Here is a 25,282-nt window from a genome sequence, read left to right on the forward strand (position 1 = left end):
ACCGACACATTTATTCACAAGTGACTCCGTCAACGGCATTTCCTAAACTCAAACTGACTGTCCACTCTAGAGGTAGTTACCCTCTAGGCCAGAAACCGAAATTGTAATATAAGTAAGAGGGAAAAAAGAAGAGAAAGGAAACAACTGGGAGAAGCCCGAGCTGTCCTCAGCACCTAAGTCTAACTCACAGAGACTGTCCAGCACCTGGGACATCCTCCTTATGTCCCCATGACCTCCAACGGTGTATTAAATTCTTTCCTGTCTGATATAAAGTAATAACAGAGAGTTGTCACCGTCCTGAGCAACAAAAGTTGGGACGACTTTATTTCTTTTTCTGTCCAAGGCATGTCATGGTCTCCTATTTAATGATAGGAGAGAAGCCGCTGGATCTAGGTAAGGGAAGAAACAATTGACCACGCCCTTGGGGAGACAAGGAGTAAGCCATTGAGGATACAATGCACCACATGGAGTTTTGATCAGTGAAGAGCTGGGCATCACATTCTACTTCAATAAGTGGTTTAGGATGGGCCAGCTCCTTCTCTCCAAATACCCATGGCTATTACCCAGGATGACCATGCTCAAGTATAACTGATTTCACATTTCTGACTATTCATCAAAAATTCAAAAGGAAGAATAACTGTTTATTTTGAAAATTTGAAAAACAAAATTTATTGTTATTATTTTTTTTTAAAAGAGCCTAATTCTTTATTTCACAACCTGAAACTAAAGAAATCTTGTCTCCAGGTGGGGGCTTGTCAGCACCTTTGGAAACTAGCCCTTGTCCCATCATTGATGCAGGAAGACCCAAGCTCATGGCTGGATCTCTCAAGCAACAGCCTTCATGGTCTCCTCCCAGGTCAGCCCGCCAGGAACTGGACATCCACCCTGGGAGAAGGGAGTTGATTCACACCCCTTCCAGGCAGAACAAAGCTCCTAGGCACATCCAGGCTTGTCCATCACGGTGTTGTCTGTATTTTTGTTCCATCAGCCTCTCATCCCTCTGACTCACACCCCCACTAACCCGCCCCTCCCAATTTCCCCATCACTCTTCAGTTCTTGCGAACTGATGACTTTATCCCCATGAAATTTTATGACATTGTGCAAGGCTCAGGCAAACCTGCAAATTTTTCCACTTACAGAATCGGAGTCCTAATAAATGTTTCCATGTATGGAATGTGAGTTCTAACAAATAGCAAATGCTAATAAAAGCAAACATTTATGGAACACTTACCATGTGCTAGGCACTTATGAACATTTAATATCGAACACTTAGACGTGCTAAGTTCTCTGAATGCACTGATATCATTTAATCTTCACTTCAGCAGAGGATACTGAGACACAGAGAGGTTAAGCAACTTGCTCATTAAGTAACAGTGAGTGGCAGACGCTGGAATTGAACCCAAGACTTGGGACCTATGCTTTCAACCACTCCATGCTGTTGGTACCCACCACGAAAAGTATACGCATTTATAAAATATTATGTATTTATGCCAAGTATGAAGCTATCCTCAGTAAAAGCAGTATTGGGGAAAAGATTGAGTGGCAGTCAGCAGATGGAGAACTAGCTGGGCTGTAGGCTTAACTGTAGCTGTTACCGTATCAGCCAAGGTCACAGAATGAAAACAGATGGTACCCAGACTGGGTGATGTGAGGAGAGTTTATTAAGGGTGCTATTTAAAAAGTTGTGGTCAGGGTTTAGGGAAACCAGAATGGATGGTGTGATGCTCTAGGGATAGCAAAAGAGGGAAGTTGTTGCCATTGCTAGCCCTCAAAGGGCAAGGAGAAGGAGTGATGAGAGGAACCCAGAAAGAGAAAGCTGTATGGAGAGGAACACCTGAGAGGGCTAGTATCTCAGGGACGGGTCAGCAGCCAGCCCGTGGCACCAGGACAAAGAGGAAGCTGGTAACAAGTGCCCCTGCATCCCTTTCCTCCACCCTCTGATCCCATCCCATTGAGTAACCCAGTTGGCAGCTAGTGGACAAGGGCACCCACGGATGCAGCCTACGTGGTCAGCCTTCAGGACAGAGCCAGGTCTTGAAGGGTTCAGGGGCAAATGAAGGACAAATAGAAAACATGTAACAGTCATTATCATGATAAACTGGGACAAATCTCAACCTCCCTGGGACTTGATTTCCTCATCATTATAATGAGACAATTGGACCACATGCAATTTATGCTGCCTTCCAGCTCTGACATTTTAAAGATTTTATGAATCCACCCTCCACCTATTTCTCAGGAGATTTTCTGAAGAATAAAACATAGCCCCCACAATGCAAGCTCTAGTGATATTCTGTACCACCTCTGCACGTGTGTGTTGATGAAAGCACAAAGGCAGACTGTGGCTGAGGTGGAAGGGCGTTTGTCTGTCCTAGAAAGTAACCAGGGCATTGTCAAATGATCTAAGAAGAAGGCTTGAGAATATGAAAACTGTCCCGACAAAGGAATCAATGTAACGCAAAATTCCTTGCTCTCTTTCTGAAGCAGAAGGAAAGGCATGTAAGAAAGTACTGCCAGGCATACTCAGTAAACCTAAAAGAGATGCGTCACACGCTTTCATGGGAGTCTGTGTCAGGACAGTTCAAGCCCCATCCCTGTGTTCTCACAAAGAACCAGCGGACACATGGAAGTAGAGCCTTGGTTGGGGAGAAAAAGTGGGAAGAATTGGGAGGAGGTGACCGTATCCTCCCAAATTACATGAGGCTTATCTAAGTAGCCTTCACAGTGTGCTCCCAGATACTTGATGAGCTGTTCTTAGTTCTCAAGGTCTCTGCCTGGCCAACTCTTGAAAGAACACTAAGCTTGTCTGTATAGTCAGAAGAAGTCATAGGCTCTCAATGAGGGCGCCTGCCCTCCCTAGCTTCTGGGGACACATTTGCTTGTTCTCAAAGCTGAAGTAACCAATGTGTGATGATTTGAACGATGCTGGAATTTTTCCCCTGGCTCTCCCCATCCCTTCCACTCAAATAAAATGTAAATGAAATTGCACCATTATAGAATCATCCTTTTGCTTTCTCTAGATTCATGATAGGTAATAGCAACGCTTTATCAGATTTCTTGATGATTTTCTTCTTAAATGAGAAGAAATTCACAGCATCTCAGGGCCCCTAAACCTAGGAAGCAAAGTTTGTGTACGTATGTGTGTAGCAGAAAAGAGAGGCATGGCATACTCAAATTGAACTTGTTCTGTTTCAGAACTGTGCCTACTCTGGTGTGAAGAGCAAAAAGGAAGTGGGCAAAAGAGAAGAAAAATGGCATATATACACATATACATATAACAGACAATTTGGAAGTGGGAACCTATGCTTGTGCCTGTACCACCTGAGTCACATGCATAAGAAAGCAAAAGCTTGAGATACAGAGTGGGTTGAAATACCATGTCCACTTACCAGGTGTGTGGCCTTGGATGAATCCTTTGCCCCTTAGTTTCCTCATTTAAAAACTGGAGCTAATAAAAAATAGTAATACCTACCACACAGAGTTGAAGTAATGATAATATGAGATCAATTCAGTAACCTAAGTAAAAGTACTATGTAAAGCAACAGTTGCGCTACAATGCAAGGGGTTATTATTATTCCACTTAAATTGATGCGGCGGCAGTGCACCTTTCGAAGGCAAGTGGTACACCTGAAGATTTGTCCACAAACCAGGCAGCTGCAGCAGACACTAGGAGTTTCTTAAAAATCTGCTCAGCATACTAAATACCAGATACAGACCGCAAGAGTAATCCACATTTTGAAGAAAATTTTGGTTAATAGAATGAATCATTTCCACTCCCTTCCTTTTCCTCTATTTTTAAAAAATGTCTTAACACAGAGCTACAATCTAGGGGAAAGCCAATCAGAGCACAGACAGCTACCACAAATAGGTCTCTGGAGGGTAAAAAAATGTGACAGATGTAGAGAGAGTAACTTGAAAGAGTATTTCGGCAATAGACACAAGATGCTTGAGTTCACAGATGTTTACAGTTAATAAATCCCATTTTATATCTGTTTTCACAGAATATTTTTCTGTTCATATATCTGGCAGCCATCATGAAGGTAGCAGAGAAAATTTTAGATCGACAGCCTGGTAGAAATTTCCCTCAGTGACACCAATTCAGGGCTACTCTAAGAGAGCTGCTGTACAAAAGCAGTTTCACAGCGAAGTCCCCATCTTTCCCTCGATACCCACTAAGGGTTAAAGCGAACGCTGCCACTACTCTGTCAATTAGGAAAGGTCCTTGCAAGGCCCCATCTGCATGCACCTCTGTCATCCTTACCCAGAGACTCCATCACAACCTTCCCATGGAGAAAACTCACAGACTGGAGTGAGGCACTGACGAATCTCCATGAGAGGCAGCCTGGCTCGCATTCAAAATTGTGCCAGCCACTCTGATGATCAGGAGAGGCTGGCTCACCATTGGCAGAAGCTGAGAACGGGATGCTCTTCCTTCTGTGTTCCCCTCTAACTACAGAAAATCTCCAGCAGTCCCAGCCTCACACAGCTGAGGCCTTCTCCAGCTGCGAAGGAAAAACATAATAGGCGATATCTGCTCCCCCCATCCCCTCTCTCCCTTCCCTGTAGACAGACTCAGCATGAGGTTCCTGAGGAATTAGTTGCGGGAGGACGCCTCCCCCGCTGGCAGCCAAATGCCAACCGCACGTCTTGCCCATGTAATGCGTCTGACATTTCTGCATCTCTCTGGGTTAACATTGTTTGACACAGACTTTTTGAAATATCTCTTTAAAAGGCTTTGCATGTGTGGATGTGTGTGTGCGTGTGTGTGTGCACAATTTCTGCTGTTTCACAGCATCATTGTATTATTATTACTATTTTTAAAATTATTCTCTTAGTTGCTGACACATCTCTGCTTTGGCATTTCTACTTAGGCAGAAGTAATTGGTTTCAGAAGGCTGAAAACCCTTATTTGAAACCACGTGCACATTCCTGTTGATGGATGCCATAAAATGCTCAAATATCATCTTCCCCCAAGTAAAACAAGCGTTAAAATCCAGAAGGATGAAATGTGATTGACAGCACGGCATAGTTACATTTTAACTACCTGTTGTCAAATTATTTTAAAGCGCCTGGATATGAAATGGGGTCAGTTCTCCTTCTTGGTCAGTTACGTTTTGATAGATCTTATCAAGTTTGAAAGGGATTCTCTCTCTTGCTGAACTGGAAATCACTTTCCCTTTCTCATTTGTTTCCTAACAGGCAAAGGGCCGATTAAGCCAAGATCTCTCTCAAACATTGATGTCAGGTACAGTCTCTGATGGGGAAGAGGACAAACAGCTATCCATCATGTCTGGAAGACAGGTCTCATTGTGGACCATATACCCAGAAAGCAGGGCTTTTTTTGGGGGGAGGGCAATGTTTTTGGATATTTTTGTGTGTGACTATATTTTTGTGTGTTTGTGTGTGTTTAAGAAATGTCATGGTGTGGCTCCTGAAGTGGATGACATGGATGGCATCAATATGGTAGAGAAAGAAAATTCTACCAAGAAACAATGAACCGCAACTCCTGGTGGTGTGGGGAAGGCAATTGTATGGTTGTGCATATCTACAACAGAATGACTGGGCATAGTGGCTCAACCCAGGGACTCTGGGTGCAGGTGCAGGTGCAGGAAGGCATCTCTGAATGATTATGCACCCCTACAATATCTGCGTACATTAGGCACCACAGAATGCACTACCACTGGTGGACTCTTCAAAAACTACCTTGGAAACTCAAGGCGGAAATTCCATCCACAGATTCTCTAAGTGATGCCCACCTAGAGGAAATAGAGTAGCACAGTTAAGCCTGTGGACTCTACAATAAGACTGCATGGGTTCAGATCCCAGCTTTGTTACCTACTAATTGATCTTAGGTAAGTGGCTTAACCATAGTGTGCCTCAGTTTCTTCATCTGTACAATGGGAATGATAATAGAGCCTACCTCAAAGGGTGTTATGGGGATTGAGTTAATACATGCAAAAACACTTGCATCATTGCCTTTTACAATCAATATTATTAATATCCAGTCTCTTCCTTATCACTCGCCACACAAGGGAAACCAGGTGCCATTCCATTCTTGGCTAGCCACTGTTGTCAGAAATTTCTTCTCCATGCTGAACGCAAATTAAGCACCCTGCAATTTCAATAGATTTACTCTAGGTCTGTTAGGAAAGGCAGAACCAGGATGAGTCTCATTTCTCTTCCCCTGACAGTTCTTCACAATTTGAGACAGCTGTAATGTATCCCTAAGTCTTCTTGAGACCAAGCCTTCACAGTTTTTAACAACTTTTCCTTATATGGCAATTTTCCCAGATTTTTCTTCATCTTTATCACCTTTCTTTGATTCAGATTTGTCTGCATCCTTAAACCGTGTCATATCAAATAGAATAGAATTTTTGGGGTGTGGTCTAAGAATGCAAACTATAGAGGACTATTATCTTTCTTAGCCCAGATATGGCGTTTCTTTAATCTTAGAAGCCAAAATTCATATTCAAATAGCCACCCATCCTTTTGGCTCAAAATGAGATTTTCAGATACTTGAAGGACTAAAGGAGTTCTCTCTCTCTCTTTTTTTCCCTGACATCACTGTGAAGGATACAGGCAAGCACTCTCTTGCGTATAGACCCATATAACTAAATACCTGCAATTATCCTGGGGCAAAAGAACCTTCTGAAAAAATCAGTTCATAGCTTTCCTGGATGGAAATCTATATCTGGAACTAAGTTTGAAAAACACCTGTATCATCAATCAGCCTAACCATCTTATTTTTCCAAAAAAACTCAGAAAGCTTAAATGACTTACCCAAGCTCATGTAAAGATAAGAGCTGAGCCTTGAGCTAATATGAAATCATGGGCTGAAATTTTCTCAGTGCCTCTCTACATGACCAACTGAAAATTTCCTTTTCCATGATCTCAGTATAACTCAGCTTATTTCTTATCAAACGAGATTCATCAGTGGAGCTTGGTAACTTCTCCATCACAGCATATCAGTGCACTTGACTGGCCACCCCCACTGCAACAGAGCTGTAGGTATGTGTGGGAAGTGATCAATGATAAGCAGAGCGGTGTTTCAGAAGGGTGCTTCAAGAAGGGGCCCCAAGAGCTAAAGAAGAGCTTTGTATAAGTGTTTCTAATTGCAATCCATTCTAGATTTCTTAGAATAAAGGCATTGTATCCCTCTTCATTTGCACAGTCATTTGTGTGTGCCTGTGTGTCTACGCTGCTAACTCAGCAGCCCTGCATCCTCCAAGAAAAGATTTGTCTCTGACGCCTTCCTGACTGTGCTGACGGACAGATGACCTGGAGCAAGGAAAGGGGACTTCACTTCTCGTCTCTAAAAGGAAATTAACAAAAACCTGCTTTCTATTTGCCTGACAAAGAGAATGTGAACCTAAATATAAAATGTGTGTTTGTAGCCTGAAAAAAAAACAAAACAGTGGGAATGCTACTTTTAAAGTAATTTCTTATCCTGGAAGCAGTTGTAACTAAAATCAAAATAACAACAAACAAGCAAAAAACAAAACAAACAAAGCTCAGGTCACTGGATTCCTCGGATCCTGCTCAACATGTGAGAAGATATTTTCCCGATTTTTCTCTACTAAAAGTGACCTTTTCTTTCTCTCACTTCATTTTACATCATCCTACAGCATATCACATATTGCACTGTAATAATCCTGTGTATATATGTCCACTCTCTTACTGGATTGTCAACTTGTGAGGGACAAGGACAAATAATCATGCTGTTCTCTGTCATCATGGCATCTTCTACGCTGTGACAACCTCCTATTGTTTCTCTCAATATCACTCTTGCTCCTCGCTCTAATTCTTTATCCACATGGCAGGAAAAAAGATCTTTTAAAAACAAATCTGATCATTACATCCCCTTCTTAAACATCTTCACTGACTTCCCATTTTTCTGAGGATAAAATTCACACCCCTTTGAGATGGCCCAGGAACCTTGTAGGATCTGATCCTCGCCCACTTCTTACCATCTGTTTCACTCCTCTGTCTTGCTCCTCTCTGCCCCAGCAGCCCCACCTTACTTTCAGTTCTTGGAACACACTATTTTCCCACCCAGTCCACACATGGTGTGGCTGCTTCTCTCCCTCCCTCCAAGCCCTTCCTCTATTTACCTATTAATCAATTCACTTCTTTAGGAAAGCCTTTCCTGATATCATATTCAAGTGAGGTCCCCCTGATGTTACATGCTGTCGCCCTAGCCTATACATTTTTTCCAATACCTTCCCCAAAGTATATTTCCTGATACACTGGTGGAATATGGTATAATTGCATGAGAAAACGTTAAGTCCTAAGTTCTTAGAACCTTATAAAGGGTCATACAACTGAAGGAGGAATTCTATCTCTCTCCTAGAGATAAAATATCAGTCCAGACATATTTCTGGAATTGGGGGGTGGTTAGAACCTACTGTAACACTGAATCAGCCACTGACATCATTTTTACTTTTAAAAAAAAAGCCCCAGGCTGATTAATTAGTTTAATATTCAAAAAGGCTCCCAGAAGTCTGGAGAGAGGATCAAAGTGTAGGTGTATTACTTCAATATAGTGTGTTTTCAAAGCCCCAGTTGGCCATCCGTGATTAACTGCCTCTATGGTATATCAATCATCCCAGCAGAAAACATTAGGTCACCACAGACAGAGCACACCTGGACTCATCCCCTTTACAATCAGGCTCATAACTTCAGAAAATGCTGGAATCAAAAGAAGAGGTCCATTGCAGGAACACACAGGAGCATAAGGCGAAATCAGTCTGGAGTAAGGGCAGGAGAAGAGGGTTGAAAAACTGGATTCATTGAGCACCTATTCTGCGCCAGGCCCTCTGCCAGGGACTTTACAGGCCATTTATCATTTAATTCCACTCATCACTTGGCTTATCCTTCCCTTCATTAGAGTTCTCCAGTAGACCAATAAGTTTCCCCCTAGATATTGAACCAATCCTGCAATTAACCCCCTTATGCCTTTCACCTTAAAAAAAAGTCATCTCCATTACTTTTAACAAAGCCTAATACCCCTGATCAAAGCAAAAGGGAGATTATTGTTAAAGTCAAGCGCAATATAAAAATGTTTCAGTCAACAACGGACCGCATATAGGATGGTGCTCCCAAAAGGTTAGTATCATATAGTTCATGTGTATGTGTAGTAGGCTGTTCATCTGGGTTTGTGTAAGTACACTTTATGACAGTCACACAACGATGAAATCACCTAACGACACCCTTCTCAGAATGCCTCCCTGTCTTTAAGCGACACGTGATTCTATTATGAGGATTTTATCAACCCAGTTCCAGATCCCAAGTTCCTCCCCAAATTTCCTCTTTCAACAAAAAAATGGAAGGGACTCTCCTTATTGATATAATATACTTGGTCTAAGAGATTTGGGGTAAAAACAAAAATACAGATATCCAATGCTAACACATAGACACTGGCTGATAACAGTGCCTCCCCCTTTTCTCATGCTGACCTAGAAGGTATAGGTCATAGGATTCAGTATGAATTCACAGACCTGCTCACCCTTTATAAATACCTCTTCCCCTTGAACTTTTATTTCCTTATTTTCGTATCATGGATATCTGAACATCCTTTTTTTCCCCATTCTACTAAAGTGTAAGTCTTTTAAAGGCAGTAATTGTGTCTTATTTATCACTCTATTCCTGTAAGTTCTTAGTATAATGCCTTGTACAGTCTTTGTCTTAAATAGCAATTTTCTTCACTTTTGCCTCAGTTTCTCTACTGTTGCAATAAAAGTGATACTCAATTATTCCAATATATATGTAATGAAATAGTATCATGTTTGATTTCTTTTGAAAAATATAGATACATATAGAAAAATATGAATTGTTCTTTCTAAAATGAAAAAGCCAGCAGCTTTTACAGATTCAAATTTCTTTATACCTCAACACCTTTAATATAGGTCAGTGAAACTGAGTGGAATTACAAAAGCTTCTCAATACTTAACCGTAAAATAATTTAACGTCAGTGTGGGGTGGGGGGAATTTTATATACTCGTCCTCTTCTTACCCATGAAGAGAATTAAAGAAAAATATGAGACGGACCAATGGGGCAAATTTCGGTTAATGACAATAGGCAATAGGAAGAAAAATGGACAACTAATTCTTCAGCAGGAAGTAGTACAGGATAGTACATTTTCAAAAAGAAAATTTGATGAGATGTGGAGGTTATGAAAGGTAAAACTAGACTTTTTTCCTAGAGATCTTTAAGGAAAAATGATCACATAACTAAAGGTTTCTGACACCTGGAAAGTAATAAGAATAAGAGAAGCTTCATAAGGAACTGTGCAAAGAAATGAGAATATATAGAGAGGGAGCTGAAATAAAATGCAGTGTGTCACTAAAGATTGTAAAAAACAGAGACAAGAACAGGAACATACAGTTATTCACTAAAAGGAATTTCAGAACTAGGATCATCTGTTTGTTTTCCTAATTCAGGAAATAATTGAAAATAAAAGTCATAGGATGCTCTTGACACTGAAGATCAAATCCACGGTAAGTAACCCAAAAGCGAATTCAGTTTTTAGTTCCTTCAAATGAAAGGGATGGTATTTTTCTTTCCCCAAAGGGAAGGCATCCCCACACCCCCATGATCAAATGACTCAGAAAAGGCCCAATCAATGTTACTGAAATTTGGCGAAAGTATTCACATTTCAGTTGAGTATAAGCTTGAGGTATTACAGCCCAGAGGCATAGCTTTAAGAAAGTTATAGGGGAACATAAATAGATTCTTAGAGTAGAAATGGCTCATTCAGCATAGGTTAATGGAAGATATGTTATCACTAAGGTGGGCAGGGAAAATGGAGAATTGACGTATTAGGTTACCCAGGCTTGATAGAGAAATTGCCAATCTTTATGGAAGATTTGCAGAATATTTAAAAAAGACACAGAAGGAAGGGCTTTACACTTTGAAGTGTGTCTATTTCTGTCCATGTCTCCTGCCAGGCCCACAATCGTCACCGGGATGTGTCACCTGTCCCCTGCTAATTCTTCCTCCACACACGAGCTTGAGAGGTTGTGTTTTGGTTTTTTTGTTTTGCTTGGTAATCTTTTGTTTGTTTTGTTTTAATGCAAAGCTGAGCATAACTCCACTGCCTTCTGCCCCTGCCAGACATGTAATGTCCTCTTGACAGATTATTTCTTCATAGCTCTTTTCACAATTTGGATGATTTATCTATTTATTTAATATCCATCTTAGTCAGCTCAGGCTGCTATGGCAAATACCAGAGACTGAGGAGCTGAAATAACAAACACTTATTTCTCACAGTTCTGGAGGCCGGAAGTCAGAGATCAGGGGAACAGCCCGGTTGGGTTCTGGCGAGGCCCTCTTCCTGCTTTGTAGATAGCCGCCTTCTCGCTGTGTCCTCATGTGGCATCCAAACCTAATTACCTCCCAAAGGCCCACCTCCAATTACCATCCCATTGGGGATTAGGGACTCAACATATGGATTTGGGGGCGACACAAACATTCATCGGCAGCATTCATCTTCCCACAAGACTGCAATCTCCAGGAGGTCAGGGAACTCTATTTTGCTCCCTGCTAAAGCCTGCTGGCCTTGCACTGTACCTGCAACGCTGTAGGTCTTTCATAAAGGTTTATGGGATGTTTGACTGAAAAAAATATGTATAATCCTCTTCTCTCTCTCCTAAGAAAGAGAGAGAAACAGTACCTTATCCCTTTACTACCTGGGAAACTGAAAAAATAAATTGCCTTAAATGACTTCAACATTTCCATATTTCCATTGAATATCTTCTGAGTAGCTCATTAATTGTGTAGAGGCCAGCTCTCTTTATCTATTAGTAATTTGGCTCCACAGTGTCCGCCTAACTCAAGAAGGAAATAGGCAGGTGCCATAGGAGTTGTAAGTGGTCTGGGTATTAGCACAGGTTTTTAAATAATCAAAGCTCTCAGTACATTTGTAGTTGGTTTTACGTGATTTAGACATCTGTGTATGAGTCTCGTGTTTTCATCATATTGCCCTCAAGGAGCTATGGTTGGTTGTCATTCATCTTTTGTATCCTCACAGTGCCCACCCTGGTGATAAGCATAAAGTGGTTAATTGATACAGTTGCACCGATTTATGTATCAATGTTAAAATTGGGTTGGAAGTGACCGTTGGGGCTGTTGTAATTTGGAAGAGAATGTTTCAACACGAAAGAATCCTAAGGCAGATTTACAAACCTCAAATCCATTTAAAGTGGCCACATTGGGGACTCCGGATATGGCTGGAGAGTGGGCAATTGGGATTGCCGTCTGTTTCTGTTCGAGAGGCTGCCTGGCATAGAGGAAAGACAATGGGCTTGAATTTTGGCACCTGAAACATTTCTTCAAGTGAGTTGCTTCTTTAGAAGCTTTGGTTTCCTGATTAAAATTCCTGCCTCACCAGTTGTTGTGAAGTCTAGAAAGAACCGATTGAAAGTGATTAGTATAGTTTTGGGGCACATGAGCATTTAACACGTGGCAGTTAAGAGGTTTATTAGAAAACGTATGTCCATGCAAAGAAATGTATGCGAATGTTCATAAGAGCATAACAGCCCCAAACTGAAAACAATAAAATGCCCATCAACTGGTGGATGGATAAGGAAATCATGGTATATCCGTGTCAATGGAATACTACTCAGCAGTAAAAAGGAATGGACTATTGATACATGCCACGACATGGATCAATCTCAAAAACATCATGCTACCTATTATATAATTCTGATGGTAAGAAATGTCCAGAAAAGATACACTTATAGAGACAAAATGTAGATCGGTGGTGGCTTAGGGATGGGAGTAGGGGGAGAGATTAACAGCACAAGGGCAGTAGGGAATTTGAGGGTGATAGAAATGCTTTAAAAGTAGGAGATTTTGATGGTTGTACAACTATGAATTCGATTTAAAAAATCATAGAATTTTATACTTATAATGGGTTAACTTTATGGTATGTGAATTATACATCAACAAAACTTTTCCCTTAAGGTCTAGAAGAATGCTGAGGGAAACTGAGGAAGTAAGAACTCGCCCTGTACTTCATAGTGGGAGAAAGGTCTCCAGCTGAAGATGGAGCTCTATGCAGAAGCTGACACAGAGGCAGTGGCTTCACTGGGCAGAGAGATGGCAGAACTAGCATTCTCTGAGACTCCTGGGAAATACCTTGATGCCTTCACAGAGTTGGCAGCAAGCCAGAATCATATGGACTGGCTCTTGCAGCCAATGCCCACAGAACTGCTGGCCTGGGGAATGTTGCTTCCCTCAGGGACAGCCAGAGAGCTGCTGCTGGGGCTATTTTGAAATGAGAAATTTGGGTCCTTCGCATTCCCACTTCCTAGACTCACTGTCCAATTTCACCTCATTGCAATTATTAACTAATGGCAGGCAGCTAATCTAAGAAGGATTTGTATGACTTGCTCTTCTGATCAGAATCTATACATTGGTTGTTGGCTGTTTCCTGTCTACAGAGGTTATTCAAAGAGAGATGGGTGATGTCGACACTGGTGCATCGTGTCACATGGAGACAGAAAGATACACGGAAGACCATCAGTCAACCACAAACATACAAGTTCCAATAAAGGAGGACTAATTGACATATTAAAATCTATAGGTCCTTGGAGGATACTAAACCATCATATTTTTTTAAAGAGAGAGAAAGAGAAAGCACGGTGCCCACAATACATCAATTAAAACCTGCCGTTTCCCCGAAGCTGTCAGCTGCAGAGTGGCTGCCAGAAGTCCCTGTTCTCCGAGGGCATCTTGAAAATGAGCACCTGGGGCAGCCAGAGCTATTAATAGGTGGAAGGAATGATATAAAATGTCACAATGCACCTTTCCAAATAAAAACGTGTCCAGACTTCTCTGGGAGGGAAGCAAGAGGAAAATGGCCCAAAGTACTTAAGAAATTATTGCATTTTCCTTTTTCTGAACTCCTACTATATATTACAACCGAGAGCTTGTCACTTCCAAGGTGTCTGGCCTCTCTCACTGCAGTTCTGCAGAGTCCCATAACTCACTCATGGCTAACAGGGGCTTCTTGCATCATTCTTTTCACAACAGAGGCCAGAGAGGTCTTGCTTCTGTTCCAACCAGGGGAGTGTGTAGGTAGAAAGTGTTGACTGTCACCAAGCTACAGCGGTGAGGAAGGATGGGGATCTCCTGACACTTCTTCTACTCCTTGATGCCTAGTCCAGACAGGGAAGAGAACCTCGGGACCCTCAATTCACTAGAACTTAACAGATACACTCAGGACCCCCGAATCTGATTCTGGATTGATTTCAGAATAATCGCCATGAATTTCTTTTTAGCATGACACTTTCCCGAGAAGACTGAATAAACAGATTCCATATCTGGAAAAAATAAGTTTCAGTTCCTGCTGATTTCTAGAATTTAACCTTCAAATTAAAAAACTGGCTGAACATGGGCAAGTCACTTAACTGCTTTAGACATCAGTTCCTCCAATTATAAAATAAGATACTCCAACGTAATGATTATTCAAGCTCCCTTCTAGTTTTAAAATTCCTAGATTGTATCAATGAGGTAAGAATGTTGCCCCTGGAACAGACTCAAGAATGCTCTCAATGAGGGGAAGGTCAGTAGTCACTGCTTCAATAGAGGCTGATTAAAAGACCCTTTTCTTTTTTCTTCTTTTTTTAATAGCAAAGGTTGTTCTATTTCCCTCCAACCAAGCTATCAAGCTTATAGTGGCTCTAATTTAACTTTATTACTCTTTTGTCTTGTCAATAAGAACATAATAGTGTCCTTAAAGAAAATGACAGCTTTTTTCTTTCTCTTTGAGGTTTATTTCAAATAATTTTCTTTCTTCCTAATGAGGCTGATCCATGTTTGCAGTTGCATATTGTGTGCTCTTAATGGGAAGGTTTTCAAACACAGAAAAGAAAAAGAAAAGCCTGCTTTCTTTGACTTATTTTTTGCTAGCCTTTTTATCACTTCAAATAGTTACCGTACACATCATTTATGAATCATGGTCTCTGCAATGCAGTGCATCTTGAGGACAGAGTCTCTTTTTTGTCTTTTTATATATGAGGTCTTGTCCAGACAGTCAATGTGCCTGCATCACCCCTCCTTCTGAGGCCCTGGGTCTCCGTGTTTTCCTCCACAAACGGTAGGGGCCCGGTAGCTTTAGAGTGTTTTGATCGGGTTTCATGTGGGGAGACATTATGCATTAACTGGCATATTGGAACTACCACCGAGGGACCATTAGTCCACAGTGATTGGACTTTTAAACTCTGGCCTCAGCTTTTCCCAGTAAGTATGCTCCCAGGCCTTACACTTAAAAGAGAAAAGCAACCATGTGTGCCTGTTGGTCTTTTTCTTCAGTGTTGAGATGAGTTCAAGGATTTGGATTGCTAAAGGTTTGGCAGCTCAGAATGGGTGTCTTAGATTCTAATGGCCCAGATGGCAAATGCAGTTGAGCAGAAGAACGGATACACAGATCTGCAAACGTGACTCCTTTCAGCCCACACCCTCCTTCCCCTTTTCTTACTCCATTCACTCAAGAAAACCTTCTTAATTCTCCACTTGAGTTGAGAATTTCAATCGGCTCTGAGAGTACCTGCTAATATACTAGCCTTGTGGAGATCTACCTAGCCAGCACAAGCGAACTATTGGGTAGAGAGCCTTAAAAGTCAGGAAGAGGGGGCCAGCCTGGTGGTGTAGTGGTTAAGTTCACACATTCACTTCGGTGGCCCGGGGTTTGCTGGTCCAGATCCTGGGTGTGGACCTTACGCAATGCTTATCAAGCCACGCTGTGGCAGATGTCCCACATATAAAGTAGAGGAAGATGGGCACGGATGTTAGCTCAGGGCCAGTCTTCCTCAGCAAAAAGAGGAGGATTGGCAGCAGAGGTTAGCTCAGGGATAATCTTCCTCAAAAAGAAAAAATAAAAATAAAAGTCAGGAAGAAATATTTTGAGGACTAGCTTTCGGACCTTAAGCCTATGAAGTTCAGTTTTCTTTTTGATACTACGAAAGGGTTGGGCTAAATAACTTTTAAGGTTCCATGCAAAGCTAAATTCTATGCCAGGTACTACAGGAATAAAAATAAAGGTTAAAAAGGACAGTGAAGGAAATAGCTTGGCTGGGAGAGGGAATTATTGGAGAAAGGTGGGAATAAATTAGAGTGATGGTCAGATCATAAAAAGTTTCAAAAGCACAGCATAAGAAAACTCTAGGCACAAAATGGAGTTGAGGTTCCTGAAGACGACATAGAGTGATTAATCCCTGCTTAGGAGGATTAGTCTGGTGGCAATCTGCAAGACACGGTTAAGAGATTATTGTTGAAAAGAGGGGGCTTGATGTGATGAAGGCCTGCATACCCTGGGAGGGTTTGGACCCCAGAGTGGTGCTCATTCACTGTTCTTTCATTCAATTAAAACAGAAAAGGGGAACTAAGTTCCATGGGGGGCAGGGCCCTGTGTGTTTACAGGCTTAGCTCCATTTTCTAGGAATAACAGGTGCTCAATGAACACATGATTGCTTAATTTTATAGAAGGTAGCATAACTTCTTTTTGATGTATTGAGAATGAGAGACTAAAGATAGTGCAGACTGAGGGAGGGCTGTATCTTTTCTTCTTGAGAGACAAGAAGACTGGTAGAGACCCTGACAGGGAAGTTGAGAAGGTAGAGTGAGTTCCTGAGCCAGAAGTAATTGATAATATTTTCAGAATGTTGAATCTGAGGTGATAGCAGAATCCAGAAATGAGGGAAGATGCTATGATCAGGTGGCTTACATCCCAAGAGCAATTTGTGCAGAGGTGACAGCTGAAGCAGGTTGGCCGTAACACTATCACTTCTCAGAGATGGCCCATGACTGGAAACTCTTTAAGAACTACAACTGAAGTGCTAAAATCTGACCCTACAAGGCCATTTCTCCACTGATTCCCTTTTGGAGACCATTAATTATATTTGCCTCAATTCATCCTTCCTTAAGCCTATTCCTCTAAATCTATTCATTCAACAAAGATTTATTGAGTAGCTAGTCTGTGACAGGCACAGTTAAGGATACTAGAGAAAATGGGCCAGGGCACAAAGTCCCAACCCTCAGAGCTTATGTTTGATGGTAACAAGCATAAGAAGGTTAAGAAGAAAGCAGAATGTCACAATGGAAAAGAAAGTGACTGGGTGGAGACAGTGGAATTGCTTCAACTAGGGACGTTTTATTCAAGGAGGTAACATTTGAGCTCTCAGATTGAAGAGAAGATTCAACACAGCTATAGGGAAGGAGTGTGCCAGGAAGAGGAAACAAGTGCCAAGGCTTTTGGATGAGAATGAGCTTGGCATGTCTGCAGGCTCTAAAGAAGGCTGGTGTGGCTGGAGCCCAGTAGGTAAAGGGCACAGAGGAGGTGATGAGGTAAGAGTGGGGGCCGAAGTAGGGATCACTGAGAGGGAATTAAAGAACAGGTTAGGGATGCTTTTTCTCAGTAAGAGAAAATCAAGATTGTCCTGATCTTTAATCTTGCAGAATAAAGCACAGAGAACTAAGTTCTGCTTGAACTTTATCAGGTAGCTTTCATGAGCCCCTAGGCTCAGTAACTGAGGCTAAAGTCTGGTTCTTATCTTGGTAGTATCCCAACTGCATTTACGTAGGTAAGATAGGAATCAAGTAGGACACAGAAGAGAAAAGGAATAAGAGAGATGCATCGAATTGTTCCTCAAAGATTGGCTGAGCTGAGGTATCAAGTCATCAGGACTACCAATGGGAAATCCTAGCAGACCGAGAATTGAAGTTATATAGAAAGAGAGAGTGAAGACAATTAGAGTCAACAAAATGTCAATGGATCGCACAATCCAAGAGCAGACAGGAGAAGCATTCTATCAGGGGTGGGCACGCAAGTTTCCTCAAGTTCCATTCAGTGTGTATCAGAAGCTGTTGTCTTATGCTGAAATGTAAATGGTTCCAAAATTTCCATGATCACAATTATTTTGGCAAGTTTCTGCACTCCTCTTTCTGTAACCCGATGGGGCTGAGTAAATGAAAAGAAGGCACTAACTGGAAAGGCAAAGATATAGATTTGGAAAGCCATTGTCAGTTCAGAAAGGTGATTTCTTGGGCAAAGGGGGAGGTAAATGAAAATGAGAACATATGCAAATCCAAATAAAGGCAGCTATAATCCTGCTTTTGGAGTGCAATGAGAAAGCTGGCAGCCTTCTAGACGAGTACACCTCCTTAATGAAACATTGCAGAAAACCCTGCACCTGTTAACCATCCCAGAAGTTTATTCTAGTAGCATCTTAGCAAGTTCTTACACAGAAGAACAAATGTTTCCAGGAGACAACAGGGTAGGAGAGGGTTACAAAACGTTCCTTATTGTACACTGATAGAGGACTGCACTGGAGGTAGGGAGAAAATTCCACATGTTTCTACTCTGTCATTTCACTGCTCAAGATAATGTCTCAATTAAGCACTCGAAACAGGAAAGAATAGGAAACATCAGTGGAAAAGGCTGGAAAGTGGGCCTTTATGGGGTCTCACCAGTTCTCTATCCTGAGTTTTGGGGCAGACGTGGGAGGGACGAAGGTTGAATTACTATGTTTGTGGAAATATGGTCTTTCCTGTTCCCTTACCACCATATCGCTCAAAGTCAATCATCACCAAGATAAGACTAGATGGATGGAAGGCAGCAAAGAGTTGCTCCTGCCCAACAAGATGGAAATCTGGAGCATTTGTCAGCTTTTGCCTATTTAGGAAGTTGCTTAAAAGTTGCTATTTAGGGAGCACCCCAGGATAAAGATTTTTCCTCCTCAGGATCCTGACTTGCATGTAACTGGAATCCTACTAAGGAAAAGACAGGGGAGACTGTGGGTCCCTGCTTTCTCTCCCCAGGCCTTTGAGAAAGAGAATTATTGTAGGTTATTGCTCTTAGTGAAACAGAATAGCCAGACGGAATACTTCCATTCTCGTCTGCTTTTCACAGAATCACAGAGTGACTCAATGATTCCAACCCCTACATTTTGTAGGTTAAAGAACTGAGGCCCATAAATAGAAAGACTGGCCCCAAATTACAAAGCCAATCTATGACCTAGCCCTGGCTAGGACACCATTTCCACCCTGCTGGCTCTGACGCCACCCTTTCTTTTCCTAGTCAAGGGAACACATGAGGGAGAGCGATAGGATCACAAGAAATAACCTTAACTCATTTTAATGTAATATTTATGTACAATATTCTCAAATTTCTCCACTTTAATATGAAGCAATTTTCTGTGATATACTTCATTCTGTTTAGAGCACGCGTCCTTGTTATCTGAACTGTGTCCCTCTCAAATTCATAAGTTGAGCCCTAACCTCCAGCACCACAGAATGGGACTATAATTGGAAATAGTGCTCTTAGTTAAAATGAGGCCATTAGGGTGGTCCTTAACCCAATATTACAGGTGTCCTTATAAGAAGAGGAAATTTCCACTAAGAGGCACCGGGGATGTGCACACAGAGGAAAAGGCCACGTGAGGACACAGTGAGAAGACAGCCATCTGTAAGCCAAGGAGAGAGGCTTCAGGAGAAACCAAACCTGCGGACATCTTGATCTTGGACTTCCAGCCTCCAGAACTCTGAGAAAATAAATTCCTGTTGTTGAAGCGCCCCAGCCTGCAGTCTTTTGTTATGACAGCTCTAGCAAACTAAGACAATCCCTTTAATAGATATTTATGCCAAATCTGTTCAAGACATTGGGGTACAGTGATAAAGAATCTGCATTTTGTCAGTGTCTTTTTGGGAATTATGGTCTTTCAAGAGGGAAAAACATCCAATAAATTATTTTACTAATAACTACTTGAGTTGCGATAAGTCTTCTAAAAGTAAAACATCTAGCTTGAGAAGTCACTCATCTAGGAGGTGAGAGGGTATTGAAAGTGTGAAAAAGCAGGTCTGACACAACGTAAAGTCAAGCCCAACACGTCACTTGGTGTTCGAACAGCCTGTATTGCTATTTTCTTACTTTATAGACTATTAGAATTTCACACAGTCAGAAACGTGCACCATGCTACTGCATTGCCAGATATTAAGCAGTCACGCACAGCAACCTGTTTTCTGAGTTATGAATCCACAGCCACCCGAGCACTTGCTGGAGTGCCAGGAACCCTGTGGGTGCTCAGCAATGCTGAAAGACCAGAACAAAAGCAAACAAGAAACAAAGCAAGAAAAAGGAGGCAAATGGGAGCCAGGAGTTCAGAATGGAAGGGTTGATTAACAATGGCAGCCATGACTGCTGGGGCCAAGCTTGCTTCCCTTTGACCTCAGAGGGATATGGATCAGCTTAGAGCCCCCATGGGACTGTCTGGAAAAGAATCTGAGGGATCAGGAGCAGCCCTGTTCATTCTTATGAGGTCTCCCTTTAGAGGAGGTCTCATTTCGTCTTACTTTTTGCTTGCGTCCTAAAGGGACATGAAGAACTCTTACAGGACAGGGACAATTTCTTTGGGTCTCTATGAAATGCTGCCAGTGGACCTTTTGCAAGGGCAGTGCTACATCAAGAGTCACAAACAATTCCTGAATTCCTGCAGCCATCATGGCCAAGCTTGTAATTACGTGGAGCCTCCATGTATCATCTGGCTGCCTCCTGCTTGTGTGTCTGGACTCCCTAGCATGATTATAGACCCCCAGAGGGCTACATAACCCACAGGACTGGACCCTTGGCAGGAGCACATTAAACACTTGTTGAATTGAAATGAAGGAGAAGATTTCCTGCAACTGGCAGCTTCCCAGCTGAGTTCTCTCTTCCTGGGAGGTACCAGCATGGACCTGCAGAAGCAGCAGCCAAACAGTTAAGCCTCTGCCAGAAGACAGATTTTGGACTCCTGGGCTGGGGCAGCGGCTCTTTCGAGCAGGCACTGCTCAGTAGCCGCTGGCACTCTGTGACAGGCATGTTCTGATCAGAGGAGAGATGTTTCCCACCTCCCAGGGCAACTTGATGAGCAGCCTGCCTCTCTATGAACCACAGAACTTTGCAGGGGCTCAGTGGATGAGCCAGGCAATGAGAACGATCGCTTTAGACTCGTCCATTTAAAACACTTTGACATACTGGCTCTTGAAACTGGCTAAGTACCCAGAGGTTAACTAATGAACTTAAAAGTAGGACATGATCGAGAGTGACAGAGTTATCTTTCTGGAAGGCAGAAAGATCTGAATCTTAATCCCAGGTGTGACATGGACTGCTTCTATGGCCTTGGGCGAATCTCATAAACTCAGCTTCATTTTCGCTACCATTCAGTAGGGATACCAGTACATGTCTGCAGCCAGTTCTAAGGGAGGTTCAACCAGCCTGGTTCACTGAGACTGGGGAAGGTAGGCTCCCCCACTGGAATTCTGTACTGGGGCTGCTTTGGCCCCTTGTCAAATCCTCCTGCTTCCTTTTGGCATCTCTTTTGGCCTCCAACCCCTTAGACTTCAACAAGACTCCTTGAGTTCCCTCTGGGGGGGCCTCACCTGAAAGTACGCATTTTGGGGATCACTTCCTCCCTCCTAATACCTTCCTTCAACACCTCCAGGGGTTCTGTTCTGGGTCTTGCTTCTACAGAGGTCCTAGGTGACTGGCTGCTATTCCAACACATTTATTAGAGCTGAATTTTTAAGCTTTCATAACAGCTTTACATTTTCTCTGAGCAGATAACATCTTTTACTGAGACCTTAAATACCTTAACCCAAAGAAACGAGTGATATAGAATTTGTAAACTGGTTTCACAAAATAGACATTTCTGAATACGTTGCATTTTGGGCCCCTTTAAAATCACAGACTGTGTGCAGACACTCTTCTGTGTTCTAATTCCGTTTGGTTAGAAGTAGAAATGGATATTTCTAAATCCTTTTGGTAACATTCATCTAATTTGTAAAACTTCATTTTTCTTCTCTCCTTTCCCACTAGATAATAAGCCCCATGAGAACAGCGTAGATCTCAGCCCTGCATGGCACTCACTGAGGCGTCCAGTGAATAGCTGATGAATTTTAGGGTCTGCTCATGAGATTTTCTTAGTCAACAATTCTCACATCAAACCCAATCCTCCCTTTACAGAATCTGCGAAGTATTTCTAGTTAAGAACGGTTTTGTGGACCACATCACATTTGTTTAGTATCGATTTTCTAACCAAAAGAAACCTGACATTTTTGTTAGCCTGTTCCAAGAAGGCGAATACTTCCATTTGACTTTTTGAAATGCTGAAATGACCTTGAGTACCTCTGTGTAGTTTGTTCATCCATAAATTCTGAGACTCCAACACGGGAATCAGTGGCCAACATTTATTATCATATATATTATAGCAAGTTGGACCACCATTTTCAGACACGTCGGTTGTGGCTGCCTTACGTACCACAGTACGATTATAATGGAACTTCAAAGCAATTGTATTCTGTTATTTTTTTCTTTCTATATGGACGTTTGTTGTCTCTACAGGACTCCCAAAAGGGGCAGATGCACAACGGATGTACCTGTTTAATTTGTCTACACCACCCTAAACATCCAGATATTTGGAGATCCTGCTTCACTGGCATTTTCAATTTTCATTGAGATCACCCAGCGCCACTTAGACTGAAACAAATGAGTCAGTTTTGTAGCAGCTTTGAAGGATAAAAATTGGGTGTGTGTGGTGTGGAGAAAGAGTGGAAGGGAGGGAAGGAGAGGGGAGGAGGGTGAGCAGAGTTGACTTTTGCAAACACCTCTGCTGTGTGGATCTTCTCTGCCCTACAAAAGAGGGCAGTAGGTCGAGCTCAGTGTTTAATTGCCCCTGTATTCTTAAGGGTGCAGTACAGATTACGCTAATCATCCCACTTAAATAATTCAGACCACATTAACGAAAGCTGCAGAGTCACTCCGAATAATGCAGACAGAACATACTAAAAAACGATGGAAATCATGAGTGGTGTCTGTTCGGCACATAAGGATGAAATGAAGAAATAGAGCAGTCTTTTTTTTAACCAGCCTAGTTTTTATTAACTATAATTATTGATATTTACAGTATGTGATCCTTTTGCTTGCTTTTTAGATTTTACTGATGGCTCACATTTATTCCTGGAAGTGGATGAATATTTCACATCATTTTATAAAAGGGCTTTTGAGACAAGACATGGGTCTTCTCGTGTGAGTCCTCACAAGTTAGCTCCACCAAATTTCGAAGATGATATGACAGATTAGGTGATGGGGAAAATAAGAAGAGCCGTGACCAAAGCCACAAGGGGCCGTGCGCACTGTTCATGGCCTGCTCAGCAAACACTTGCTTCCACCTGTGTTTTTGTTTGGTATTGTAATATGTTTCCTAAGTTACAGAAAATCCCCAAAGCCCATTAGCACATAGTGGAAACATGATCTCTCCAGAGCAGGACACCCAGTGTGAGACAGCTGAAATGCTGTTTGAACTCAGACAAACCTGGGGTCAAGTTCTCACCCCACGCCTTACTGTCTATGAGACGTGACCTTGGACAAATTTCTACCTTTCTGTACCTTAGTTTCTTCACATATAGAAAGGGAAGATGATGCCCTCCCTGCAGGTTCTGTGGAGATCATGAATATGGACTGGCTGGCACACACGCTGTCAATATGTGGTAGCCGCTTCTGTTAAGATACACTGGGATTCTTGTTGATCAACTGGGCAGCAAGGTCTGAAATATTGACTTTGAAAATTTGGATAGTTTTCTGGGCTTCAGCAGAGAGCCATCGAGCTTTAGTTTAAAAGAAATAAATGTGCTTGCATTAGCAGCTGCATGGGTAAACACCTATAAACCAGATCATCAGCTTATTGAAAACTAGACCTCAGAAGTTAGGGACAGGCATTCCGGCTCAAGCCTTTCCTCTATTTGTAGGATTTCAGGAAAGCCTCTCCACTCTTTTGGATCACAGTTCTCTCACATGTAAAACAGGAACTTTGGAATAGAGGGAGTGGTGTGTGGTATTGACTATCAGAGGCTGGTGGGATCCAACTGTTAGCATCTCCTCCTAAGTTCACATTTGGTATTACATTGGTAGTTTGAAATTGACCGTGGTGGGAATGTTTACACTGTGGAAATCAAATCATCAAATGCTACTCACCAGCCCCACTTGTGCCCCCAGGGCCTGTTGTTAACCATTTACCAACACAGCACTGACTAGAGATTCTATCAGAACTAACTACATTTAATTCTTTGATCTTACACTACATTTGTATGGCTTGCAGTTTTACAGAAGCACCAGGTGATGGAAAAAATGGCTGACTGAGGAGCTTCACCAGTTAATGTCTTTTGATTGCTTGCAACGCAAAACTCAATTCAATGATCTTGAATAATAAAAGGAAAGTATTCCAGTACTGGGAATAATACTGGAAAGTTTAGAAATAGAGCAGGCTTCGGGGATGGTTTAATTCAAAGGTTCAGAACTCTGCTTGTATTTTTTTGAGATTCTTTTAGCTCTGCCCTTTTTTGAGGGCCCACTTTATCTTTGGGCTGGCTTCTCTCTTAGCGGCTACAACTGGCTGGAGCAGTTTCTGTCCTCACATCTTTATACCCCACAGACTCACATCCTGAGCTGCTTCATCTTAGAGTCCCAATTAAGATCCCTGAGAGCCTTTCTGGTTGGCCCCACGTAGCACATGACCCTGTGGCTAGAAGGAGAGAATCAACTGATAGGCTGAGCCTAAATCTTGGCTTCCCCTCCTGTATCCCCAAACAGAACCCGGGCATGCTTGGCAAGAAGATGATGAGATAAGATTGTTACTGAGAGTGAGGGGGGTAACGAACAAATGTCCACCACTGCACAGGAACATGCCTGTCTCTGTGACACCAGCAAGCCAATTTGAGGAATCAAATTGAGGAGATGCTGGGGTCAAAGCAAATGGAGGAAATTATTTTGCCCTTTCCGCTCCCCAAAAAAATTTCCTGATGGGAAAACAAGAATCCAGTGACAAAAAATTGCAAACTAATGGAAAGTTTTCACTATGGACCAAACACCATGCATGCCACCCCTTAATGAAAAGTGAAAACATGACATAGTTAATGTATTTAGTTACCTGTAACCTTATACATCCAGAAACGAACATGAAACCATCTTCAATTTCAAGGCTCTGCATTTCAGTATCAGTTTGTCATATTTGGCACATCTACAGCTGGTTTGTAAATCGGAAAGATTGGTTCAGAGCTTCTCCATTCAATGATGGAATAACATTTTCTTGGAAACTCGAACCATGTCATCTATCTCTGTCAGAAAATCGTCCGTGCACAATAAAGTGAAGTGTCACTACATGTCACTAATGAGAAATTTTCTTGTCCTCCCAATACTTTCAGCCAGGACACAATAAGAGAGTGGCAGGAGTGGACCTGACCAGCAAACTCTAAAAG

General features: G+C 42.1%; 1 protein-coding gene and 1 long non-coding RNA gene across 17 annotated transcripts in view; one reads left to right on the forward strand and one right to left on the reverse strand.

Moving 5' to 3' along the window:
* The window catches only part of TENM2 (teneurin transmembrane protein 2), a 3,416,041-nt gene that overhangs the window by 455,770 nt on the left and 2,934,989 nt on the right, over window positions 1-25,282 (reverse strand). The window lies entirely within an intron of this gene.
* On the forward strand, window positions 12,170-14,332 carry LOC138917263 (uncharacterized). The gene is made up of 2 exons (XR_011425016.1): window positions 12,170-12,331; window positions 12,962-14,332. It is a non-coding gene; the product is annotated as an uncharacterized lncRNA (long non-coding RNA).

The sequence above is a fragment of the Equus caballus genome, chromosome 14 (assembly GCF_041296265.1).
Source record: "Equus caballus isolate H_3958 breed thoroughbred chromosome 14, TB-T2T, whole genome shotgun sequence".
Lineage (NCBI taxonomy): Eukaryota > Metazoa > Chordata > Mammalia > Perissodactyla > Equidae > Equus > Equus caballus.